Source organism: Ooceraea biroi, chromosome 1, assembly GCF_003672135.1.
Source record: "Ooceraea biroi isolate clonal line C1 chromosome 1, Obir_v5.4, whole genome shotgun sequence".
Lineage (NCBI taxonomy): Eukaryota > Metazoa > Arthropoda > Insecta > Hymenoptera > Formicidae > Ooceraea > Ooceraea biroi.
In genome coordinates this window covers 7,736,606-7,749,175 of record NC_039506.1, presented here as the reverse complement: position 1 = coordinate 7,749,175, position 12,570 = coordinate 7,736,606, and the positions used below count along the sequence as shown (strand labels likewise).

The window sequence follows — 12,570 nt, the reverse complement described above, 5'->3', positions numbered from 1 at the left end:
AGGCGACGTGTGTATTCTTCCAGGACGGTGACGCGAAGGAGACTGTCAGTGATGTACCACGTGTACCGCCGCTTGGTCTGATATTCTTTCATCAAAACCGTTCTCCGAGTAAAGAAGGCGTTTCGCAGGCAGGTAACAAAATTTCAGCCTTTGAGAGATCACACACCTGCGCTCGTGTGCAAGTGAATAATCGTCTTTAGTTTTGATAGAAATACCATGCGGCGGGTGTATATGGCATTCCTTGGAAGTTTTATGGTCAGTTGCATGTGATGTGAGGAATAATTAACACGAGAAATATCGCGAAAACTGTTTTTTTCATAATTTTCAGATCGTTGAGATTTGACACATTTACGAGAAACTTTGATAAATGTTCCATAAAATAACGCGACAACAGAATTAAATTCTTCTTGTGTTCTGTATTTTCTTGGTAATGGATTGTGTGTTGTTTCGCTTGACGCAATATTGTCAAGTTTTCATTTCAGCGAGCTGTAAAATTCGATATTTTTTGTATCGGCAAAACAGCACTACACAAAAACGGGATCTTGTTAATTAATAGCAGATTTCACGTTAGTAGGTGATGTACATCATATGTAATAACACTTTTATTAAAATGCCAATATCGTTATCGTTAACATTGCGATAGCGGTTTTGATCTCCCGCAGTCCCGCATCACTCGTGCACAACAGAGCAATAGTATTAATTATTCTTAGCGCTTTCCACCCGCGAAATGTATCCATTTCATTTCACCAGCGACATGAGAGAAAAGCGTTTTTGCGAGCTATCATAAATTTGCAATCGCGTATCGTGTGTACCTTCACGTTATAAAACCGCTTGTTTCTTTAAACAACTCGTTCTATCGTGCTATATGCATAGCGATGCTTAATATTAAAAAGAAAATATACACGTTATTAAAAAAAAGCGAACCTCTATATTTCTCGCTTTCACAAGAGAATTCGCGTTCTTGCAAGATGTGCAATATGAAACATTCAGTATTCATTGCAATTTAATTACTTTCTCTCGTTAAATTAAATCACAATGGATGTTTTCCTTAATTGCGTATTTTGATTTTCGTCTCGCGAGTAATTTCATTAGAGACGGAGCGCAATTTGCCCTGTATTCGCGTAATCCTGCGCGTCTGTGTGCCCCGTTTTACGTAGGCCTTCCGAGACACTGGAATAACGCCGTCGGGCCCTTCGAGAATCGAGGCTGAGCCATGTCTTTGTACTTCGGGGGTTGATAGCAATCGGTAGCGACAAAGACTCGCTACATCCACCCTCTTTGTCTCGGCACATCGTTACACATTGGCTTAAGACCGAGTGGCCCCGTTACACCGGAGGGACAATCTTGATACGAGATGCGCTCTCAAAGTTGGCTCTTGAGCCTCCTCCGACAATGATGGCTTTACCCGCGATTTTGCTTGTCACGTCTTGCCCCGGAAAAACTCGATTAATAATGGCTAAAGTAATTCGAGACACGATATACCTGTATATCTTCACGGTATCACGACGAGTATCCCCATAAATTTTCATATCAATTTTATCGCGCTTTTTTTGAAAGCTAAATTGGAAAATCGCGCGTCCAACGCATCCTCTGTGCACCAGAGAGATCAACGAGACCAACGCAACCACTCGCACACAGCTCGCGGATGCCGTTGTTCATTTAATGGAATTGAAGCGGCTCGAAAGCGGCTTGGCCATAACGCTCTCTGCAAAATGAGAAATTCCGGCAAGTTTAATGAAAGTATTTAACAGGCAGAATTGCTGTCGTGTACCGCGTGCGCAGGCATTGTGTCGCTTGCGTCCGTCACGTGTTCCGAGAAAATTAAAATGTGCTTGGAGCGTCTTCAGAACGCCGCTAAGTGACTTTTTACCAGGTCATGCGTTAAATCTTTCTAATCATATCTCCAGTGATTTTAACACTTTGCAGCTATAGATCAGCGATAAAATTGATCTTGATATGTCTGACAATGCGCGGATTATTATTGAGCGACGCTTTCCACGCATGAGAAGTAATGAAGTTTTAAGAACGAGTCAATTATTGATTAACCCCGGCCGGAGTGGTTCCGATCACGCGTAGAAAAGTTTTTAACTATCCTCGCACAATGGCAGCACAGGAGTCGCTGTCACGGTGACTCTCAACCCCGGGCTTTTTTCACTCGCCCCCGATATTTCTGCGTCGCTTCATAAAGACGCATTAGTGGCGAAATTAAAATCCGCCGCGCGACGCGGTTCCCTTGGTCGGTCGGTCTCGTTTCGCGTTGTTCTCATTTTCATTAGCTGGCACCGCTTTAGTGAGGAACGAGAAGAGAAATTTAGTTATACTTTGATAATCAAGCCGTTCGTCGTGTCATATCGCGTCGCGTTTTATCGAACGACATGCAACTACGATAACGAAACCGAGCGGTGAGATTGAGTTCCTTCACCTAGCCTGTTTCATGAAGATTACATATTTAAAGAGTACATTTCGATGGAACAATGTTATCAAAGTTGATTTTTTATCTTCGCGACTCCATTTCGCCAGAATTTAAGAATCCAGAATTAGAGACCGCTAACGGTATCACTAATGATTGCTTTTACATGGCAAAACGTTTGGAGAATGTGCAGCGAAATGATTTCGAAAGATAGATATTTATAAATCCCAACGACACGCTCGGCGTCGTCGACCTTTATGTCGGCGGCAATTAATACGTCAGCCTGAAAAAAGTAGTGAGTGCTCACTCCTTCCCTAATGCTATTTCAAGCGTTCTGGATTATAAAACCCATGAAAAACCCATGAAAGTGGACCATTCTAAAGTGGGCGTTTGAATATCTCAGCGAATAATGTTATTCGAGCAATTTAGCTGAATTATTTCTCACTTAGTTTTTGATCTTCCACGTACTTTATTTAATCCACCGTCTTATAATGGACTCGCCATTAACGAACACACTTCAGATTCTGTACTTTTTTACGTGCAGATGTTTTTACACTTTTTATCGGTAATAAAAAATGAGCTAAAGGAAAATTACAGTGTCTAGGCGATGTTGGAAGTTCAACGTTCATAAATATCGAAGAGCGGAGCACTCATTTTTCCCGATTTCAGCCATCGTCTTTCTGGATTCATCGTCGTGGCCGCCATCGAAAATCGATCTTTCGATGTAAGACATGCAAATTGCAAGCGAACACTCGAAGTACTTTCCATCCTTTCCGTTTGTGGAACGTAGAAAAAGACCACGGTTAAGATATTCGAACCGTGAGTTTTTCAGATAACTAACGTGTCTCATGACAAACGCAGATGCAAGATGCAGGTGAAACATGCGCCAGAGAAAACAAAATCTTCTTTAAATCCTGCATCCTTACGAGCTCTGAATTATTTTCGTAAACGCCGCTAATTATTATTGACGATCTACTCGTCGGAAATTTATTCTAAAGCGTTCTTCTGTTGGGGCTTGAAAGATTTATGGATCTCTCCCCAATATCTTCACTTTTCTTCCTAACAATTTTCCCATCAGAACCTTTATCGTCTAATAAGTCTAACGTCATAACTATCCCACAGGGAAGGGACACTTTCTTTATTCGAGAATAAATGTCCCTCCCTCTGCGCGAACTGAAATATCTCTTTCGAGAAGGTGTCATTAAAATCGGCATTTTAATTCTCTGTTAGAACGAAATGGCCGTTTAATCACGCTCGCTGTAAAACGCCACTTGATCGTTCGTGCTCCTCGCGCCCGTCATTCCTTCGTAGCTCTTTTCAAAGTCATACGCAACGACATTCGTCATTGAGAAAAGCATCCGAGAACATGCGAGAGAGATATTACGAAAGTTATAGTGTCCGTGCGACTCACCTGCTCGTAATTCCGTATAAAATCGCGGAGTTCACGCTCTTTGTCCTCTAGGGTACCATAGAGCGCCTTCATCTGGTTGAGCAGGTCAAACTTCTCCGCTTTGAGTCGCTTCCGGTCGGCCTTCAGAGTCTGCAATGCTCTTTCGCGTGCTGCAGCTCCATTTCCAGGGCAACGAAGCGCGCCTCTTCCTCCATCGCCGCGTCCTCGGCACCGACCTCACCCCGTGCTGCTCCGCTCAGCAGCAACCTTCTCAGCCTCGCGACCTCGGCCACCAGCCGCTCGTTCTCCAGTCGCAGTCTTCTAGTGCTGGCCAGTTCCGCGTGTCCACCGCCGTGAATGTTGGACAACCTAGACGCCACTACTGGATCGCCAATTCCTGAATGTTCAAAAGAAAGATGAAGAATCGATCAAAAATAAATTTAATTCTGTGAAAATTTGTAATTATAACGATAAGAAATTTAACATAATTTTTGCTAGTATTATATATCCACGTAATCTGCAAACACGTTCTACACATATTTCTTCTGGAAAAGCCTAAATCTATCTTTATCGTTATAGTTCAAGCGCTCAAGCGATTCTGCACCATCACCAAGAGTGAAAAATCACCCGCGTGGAAGGAAAAGAGTCTTGCTGAGTTGTCACAAAGCCGCAGTTTGTATCCGGTACCCGTAACGGACTACGTATCCAGGAATGATATAGCGCTTTAGCAGCGCCGTGTAGCCTCAGCAGGTGTCACAAGCATGGAGCATGTCGACAGTCTACTCGCAATCCGCGCATTCCGTCCGAGAAGGCAAAATGCGAGGGGAAGGTGGATTGTCGTGCTGGTGGCTGGCAAACGCGTCTATAATTAAATGCTGGAATTACCCACCGAGGGAATTAGTCGGGATGTTGGCCTGCTACCCGGCGCTGGTCCGGGTGGCTCGTTGTCTTCGTCGCCGCGTGCATCGCCGTCCATCAGATCCTTGTCGGCGTCCTTCTGATCATGATCGTTCATCTCTTGCTGGATCGTAAGGAGTCGCGGTTGGTCGATATTCGGAGCCGTTCCACGCTGGAACGGTCACTGCTGCCGCGATGCAGGAAGCCACCCCGGTAGCTGATCCTCGATCCGGACTGGCTACCCGATCGCGAATCCACGCTACCTCCGGATCCACCCAGCCGCGTCTTCTCCAGGGCGGGGGCGCACGGTCGCGAGCCTTCTCGCTCGGACTTCGCAGGGCGAGCCATTTTTTCGCTCTAGCGGATGAGAAAAAGATTGTTCCTCAAATTCTTTCGAATGAAACATTTTGTGATATCGAAAGAATGTTGAAATTCAAGAGAAATTGTTCATTCGTGAAATATTCATGCAAAATTTGTTCTGTATTGATTATATTTATATTTTGTATCAATTTGAAGTTCTTACATAGCTGCAGAAAACATAGCTTTTTCTCTTTTTAAGATTTTAAGTTTTTCAAGATATAAGATATAATTCTCTCTTGACTATAAATACGATAATTGCTAGGAACTTTCACCGTTGCCCCGTTCAACGACGCATCAATTTTATTTCCCAATAACACAAATTGTATTATAATCACATTTGAATCAGTGTCGCGCATACGCATAAGGCCCGGTGGCTTTATTCGATTAGCCGCGCACGGATTTATGGTAACGAGGACTGCCCATTTGCAATCAGCGCGTAATTAATTTCAGCGAGCGGCTGAAGTTTACAGCGCGACGTAATTCGATCGCATTCGTGCATTTTGCAGTTAAACCGTGCCCTCTTTAAGTGATGCGACACCGATCCTCGTAGTCTGGACGGGCTTGTGCTCGTCGAAACTCGATTCGGGAACGTACGCTTGTCGAGGTCTCGAACGCGAGGAGTTACGGTGAGAAGGGACGAGTAGCAAACGGCGGACGACTTATATTGCCGCGCGGAGAAATCGCTGGAATGAAGCCAGCTTTATTGGAACGTGCGTCCGATCCCGAGACGGATGCACTACTCGATAAGGTGGATCCGGTCCGCGATCTCGACGACGAATACCTTTACGTGAAGCGCATGATTGATCGAGTCGACACGGCGACGTCCATTCCGAATGCACTCGGCCCGAATCTGCATACACACGCGGATCACTCTCCCTTAATCGTGACTCTCCTTTACGGGAAAGGAAGAAAGAAGAAAAAAACGAAGAAGAGAGAGAGAGAGAGAGAGAGTAGACACGAGTTGCATAACGTACGTGTAGTGTATTGTAAGTGATCTCTCACAAGCAGCTCTTCTGTCGCTGATATTTACATGATCCTCGCGTTGAAATGTAATGGATTGTAACATATATGCGTCCCCTTTGTTTAGTGTTTTTAATAACGAATTTATGTTATAACTCATATTATCAAAAACACTAAAAAACAAATATATGTTATTGAACAAATATATGTTACAACCCAATAATATTGCATATTTAGCGTGACGCGCTGAAATCTTCAAGATTTAATTCTGCCGAGGAATATATTTTTCTGTAAGCACTTTAGTCATAACAAGAAAAGAGAAAAAAATTAAGATTCATGTGTCATTAAGTAATCTCAAGCGCACAGTTGCATTGAACACTCTGTTCAAAAAAAAGAGAAAACTCACGTGCGAGTGGAGATGGACAAATTGATGCGGAATGCTCTTGTATTTCACGGGGTAACGACTCCAACGTTTGTCAGGGGCGACCGAGCTGTTACAAGCTGCAATAAGTAGTTTAAAGGAGGCTCGGTCGCGAACCCGGCTTCGAGCCGCGGAGAAAACCGTGAATCATGACCGGCCATAAAAGTAACAGCACATAACTGCGCGGCATAAAGGATAACTCGTCGGGGAAGTTAAGATAAACGTGGAAACGCGAAAAACATTCGCGCGCCGCGCCGTCTTAAAATTTCATTCACGCCAACTTCTTAAAAAGTCTTATCCTGAAGCTGAAGCTCGCGCGGAGTCGATAACTTTCTGCCCACCTTAAGCGCATTTCCGAGCCGTCTTTATGAAAATACTTTCGCGAAATAAACTCTGAACATTCAGTCCCTCCCTCTCGGTAGCTCCCTCGGGATCTGCCTCTTTCGTCGAGAGGATCAGACGTGTGCGAATGTCCTTTTATTCAATGTAAACAACGTTTTACGCTATCGATTCAGTTGTTTATGCGTTTTCCATTTAATTATAAAAATTTAATTATAAAAATAAAATAAATTTACGTATTTATTTTCTCCCGCTATGATCATTAAATGCAATATAGAGATGTGACTCACTCGCTACTCGTTACGTATTATTATATAAAATAAAGATTAAAATAAAAAAAGAATATTATAAAGAATAAAATCAAAATAAATAAAAATTACAAATCTAAAGGTTTATATCACCTGTAGGGCTGCCTCGCCGATCGATGGGGCTGGTCCTTTCCTTCCTGTCCACCGGGCTGGTTCTCTTCTCGATGGGACTAGCCGATTTATCACTGGCCGAGCTCCTCTTCTCGATCGGGCTGCTGCCGGCGCTCAGCCGCTTGCTGTCCTCTTGTTGCGCTTGTTGTTGCACCTCGACTTCCTGGCCGGGGTTTGCGTTGCCGCCGGATGCACCGGTCGCTGTACCGGAATTGTTGTTGCTGTTGGCGCCGCCGTTGCCGGCCGCCGCCCCGGCGTTGTTGTTATTCAGCACAATCGGCAGGGCGCCGCGGACGTCGCGCAACTCGCCGCGAAGGGTGGCGCACTCACCCCTAGCGCGTTCCAGCTCGCCGTCCAGCCGGGCGCCGGTCGCTGCGTTCTCCTCCACCATCACGCGGAATTTTGCCTGCAAGCAAAAACCGTGGAAACCGTTACGGAGGATTCGAGTGCATCACGACCGAGACGAGACTGAGAAGAACGCTGCTCACGCTCCTCACGTATTCCACACCTGGAACTGCAAATTCGCGACTGCAGGATCTTATCTTAGTACTTCGACTGCATTTTTTATTTTCTAACGTCTAATCGTGGTATTGAATTATAAAAATCCTGAATGTCTGAGATATAGTGGCGTATATTTGAGAGTGCGGGATGCAAAATACAATTTCTCCAGGTTCACGAAAATCTGATTTATTCAGTCGCTTTGCGGTCCGTTATTTTCAGAAAGTTAGCGACGGGATGAAACGAGCGAATTGTTACGAGATAAAAGTTTCATTCGCTGGAGCGTGTAATATTAATAAGCCTGTTCTCGCGACAACTCGCATATTGTGCGAAAACTCTTGTTCACATCGCACTGGTATCAACTGACGTCGCCGCGTGCTATTCATAAGTTTGCGCTCGCGAATTCGCGCGCGATCGCGGCTTCGAAGTCGCGGCACGAATCGCTGAAATTGCGAAGCGGGGAGAACGCCCGAGACACGTAGAACCGTATTTCTTTCGCAGTTGCATTACAGAAGTAACTCTCGGGATAAGTAAAACGCTATTTCACCGAACTACGAGATCCGGGGATGGCGAGCAACGGGTGGGACGCGATGAAAAAATCTCGGTGCCATTCGCGCGGATTTTCCTTCTCCCTCTCATGCTACGTTTTAATTGAGAAAAATCCCTTTCATTGAGATGTTAAAGGATTCAGGCGACATAAATCCGTAGTTTTCTTCCTTCAACGTACCCCTGCATCTAATGCGGAAACGTTTCCTTCGTCGACTTGTTAAGTTGTAAAAGAATTTCTTAGCTCTACCGAGAGACTTTTAACACCGTAGATTTTCCGGATTCTCCGCACACTCCTTTAATATGTGACATCGTTAAATAACAGTCTCAGCATGTGGTGCTGGGATTATGCGCGAATTACGAGTTGGACTCTGGAATTACGATCTGCGACATCCTGCAGAATCAAAGCGACGTATTCTAATGGCGATCAATGTGAGATCCGTGCGGATGTCCGTATAATTCCCAGGAACACTAATTCACACAAATGACTGTAGGATTCCTCCATGCGGAATAACGGATGACTTCCCCGCGTCCGGACTGACATCGCGGAATCGCGTACGTTCGGACAGATCGATGACATAATATGGCTCTCGCGATTAGGTGCACTGAGCGGAAGCGCCCGCGGTAACTGAACTCGGGTCAAGCGTGACCTTCAACCTTCGACACTGAACAGGGTAGTCGACAGTGCTGGCAGTTGTTAACAATTTGACTAAATTGTGCGGTTCGTCGGGCAAGCAGATGTAATTTCAAACGTATCGGATTGATTCGAGGACCATTCGGGATTTGCTTTCGTAGTAATTTGCGCGCCTAGCTGAAACGTGAACGTTCGACTATTAAAATTGATCAGGAATATAACTATTATGCATAATATATAAAATAATGTATAAAATCCATATAATTCCACATAATTTTAGCATTATAAATAATGCATAAAGAATATCGACTGTTTAGACAATGAGCGTATTGCTAGAGTGGCGCAAATATCGAGCGGGATTTAATTGCGTATCATGTGTGAGTGCGCAGGTGAAATCCGCATTAAACATTAATGACTGACATCGTCCGTCCATTAATCCATTATATTAATATGCGTGTATCAAATCAGTTCACTTGCATCGCATAAATGTTCAGATCATCATTATTTCCTAAAAAATAATATATTTCAGTGAAAGATACAGAAAAAGGCCGATTTCTTTTCAGATTTGGAAAGATTGGGATTAAGGGGTTGGGATCTTCAATAACATGAAAAATTGATCAGAAATAGCGTGACAGTTCTATCCTGATGATAACGCGGTAAATCGAACGAAGCAATCTTCCGCGAGTAACATCTGTCGCGTTGTAACATCTCGCATGGAAATAGACAGCATTTGATACAGACAGCGGAAGAGCGAGATTTCGCGAGCCGGTTATATCAGAAATGCAGATTGCATCGCGAAGAAAACGACGAGGCGACCGCCGAGGTGGAATTCGTTTCGCGAATTCAGACGGCTGATCGTTGCGGCGTACCGCGGCGCCGGAAGCACAAACGGAGCCCTCTCAGATCTGCAATCCCGATGCAGACCGAGACCAGCGTTAAACGCTTGTTCAAAGCCGCCGTATGCACATAAGCGGCTTTCCGGTAAGCCGTACCACTTGATGACGCGCTGTCAAACGTGGAGATTTCTAATTGCGGCCTAGCGTTAATGTCCAATGGCCGAAAGTAATCCGTAAGCTATTAGAGGAACGGAACTCGTCCCTCAGACGTGCCGTTTCGCTTCACAAAAAATTTAACACTGCTTTCTCATTTTTTAAGCAACTTTGCGCATAAAATATCGACAGTATTGAAAACAGATAATTATACAGATATTGATTAACTCCTTATTGACGTCTTGCTTCAACGTAGAAAGATCGAACGTGCTTTATCTTCCATTGGCAGAAGGATTCTGCCGTGTGAAGCAGCCTGTAGAACTCGCGAGCCAAGCAATCAATTACCATGCGCGATCGCGAGCGCCGAGCTGATGATCGAGCGTTATCGAGGAAGCCTGCGAGGCAGAAATACACCAAGGAAGTGAGGAAAACGAGAGAGGGCGAAACGAGAGAGCGGCCGTCGAGAGGGTCGTCGTTCGTTGGCCAAGTTCCAGCGGCACAAAAGGATAACGAGAACAAGTAGAAGAAGAAGAGGAAGGAGGAAGAATACATCCCGCAGACTTGTTGCGTTTCCAGAGGTTTGCGCCTCCTCTCGCTCCCATCGGCGAAGCGGACGCGCTTCGACAACGATCGCATTCACGCCTTTTTCACGGTCGCGAGCCGTCGAAGAATCGCGGCGATAAATTTCCGCCGCGAATGGAAACGAGCGGGTGAAGCGAGAAGCGAGAACCGCCGGTCACTTCTCCGCACCAGAGAGTAGTTTCGCCTTTAGTACCGGCGTTTAAACACAGCTCTCTCCTGTAAAATGTATACTCTGTATACTCTGTCGCAGTGCCGTTAAACCACCAGCTCGCCGGCACTCTTCGACGCGCGGGCGAGTTTCCGGAGATGAGATCGATACCGCTGCAGGTAATGCCATCGTTAATGCTTCCTCTCGGTTGTACAACTCCCTCAGGCACCTCGAACAAATATCTCATTCCCCATGTTGCTTTTAATCCATGCTCTTCCTCAGTAATGTACGTTTCTTCGAATCCTTCGGTTCGATCGGCGAAGCTCACCTGACCGGTTTGTCGTTGAAACTAATTAATCCTGGCGAAATTGTTCGGCAACGCCCGAAGAAACAGGTTTCCGGGCGCGAATTATTAATTGGCGCGATCAATATTACAGTTGAGTTAGATATCGGTGGACAGTTTCGGTTTTAGTTTATCCAACTACATCGTGTACTACACGACTGTCTGCTACAATGGTTTCCGGATTATTCGGCCAGAGAGTCACAAACGCCGCTGTAAATTCTAACCGCGGACCATCGTGTCGGTTGTTCGCCATCACGTTCCTAGATATTATGTTTCTCCTGTGTTTCGCGGCGGATTGCGAGCGTAGCGTGAAACAATCTCGCGTACAATCGCGGTACAATACCGGCGCACACCAGCCCGTAACAATTAAATGAACGATCAGGTCATTAGCCGAACGATTTGTCGGGCATGGAATGCTTGGCCGTGTGGTCTGTTCGCGACATGCTGTGTCCGCTCGCGTCATCACGCGCGTCCGTAATTGAACGAGCGGATCTTTTCGCACGAAATTGGGATTACGGACCCGTCATTAAATGGTCTTACGGCGTTACGGGTTACGAGGTATTGTTAACGGCGAGTTGCTTCACGGTAACTTGCCCGTTTAAAAGTGCTTGAAGTCGCCTAAACCGTCAAGTCCTCGGAAAATCTCCTAATGGCTCAATTTTTGCCTCGTATCGGGAAAGAGGATATTTTCGCAGCACTGATAACATTTTGTTTCAATTTTTTACATTACACATTACGTGTCTTATATATAAATTTTGAATTGAAATGTTTTCTGAATTATAAAAAATTTTTTAAATTTAGTGAATTAAGTTTCTCGAGAGAGCACAGATAACAATACTCTATTTTTTGGTTAATTTTATAACATCCCGACTAACTTCCGAGTCGAGTGGTTAACGATCGGTGGATACATTGGCGTGTGAGACGTGATCGACGTAATAAATTACATTACGAGACTGTTTTATTAAAGGTTCACGTGCAGGCCGACAGTTGATGTAATGAGTAATTTTCACTGGCGGAAGTCAATACGCTGTCGCAAACGGTGAGAATTAAGGAACGAGAGAACAGTGAAATGTGCTGGCGTAAGCAAGAAACGAAAACACCTGCCACTATTGACCGTTGGGAAACGGACAGGAAAAGGTATATTGGTTTATTTTGAGGGTCGCCAGCAACAGGAAGCAACAGCAACATCGTTCAATTGGGAAATCCCCATGTAGTCTAACGAGAATGCAAATGAGCTGATAATTCTTGGCAAATCATGCTCATTTGCCATTATTGGCAATTTGCACCTTCTAACACATGAATTGAATATTTTTAACGGCTATACTGGTTATTAAACTAATTAAATGAACTATAAATTAAATTGATTGAACCTCCCGTTGACGAGTACCAAATCATAAATAGCGAATCCAATCGCAGCATTATTGCCTTTGTAGCAGTAGACGCGTCAGATTTTGCATATTTCTTTGCTTTTTCGGAAAAAGAATGATGAAAAACATTATTTGTTACTCGCATTACTCCGACGTCAATGTTCAATTTTGTGCCCACGAATTACAAATAAGTTTTGCAAGTGAGCCTAAAGGATAAGTGAAATCAGGCTCGCGAGTCTGCACTTAACTTTTCGCGTAACCGCGTTT

The 12,570-nt window shown here is 44.7% G+C and overlaps 1 pseudogene; it reads right to left on the bottom strand.

Annotated features, from left to right (window-relative positions):
- The window catches only part of LOC113561444, a 59,552-nt pseudogene that overhangs the window by 20,462 nt on the left and 26,520 nt on the right, over positions 1-12,570 (bottom strand).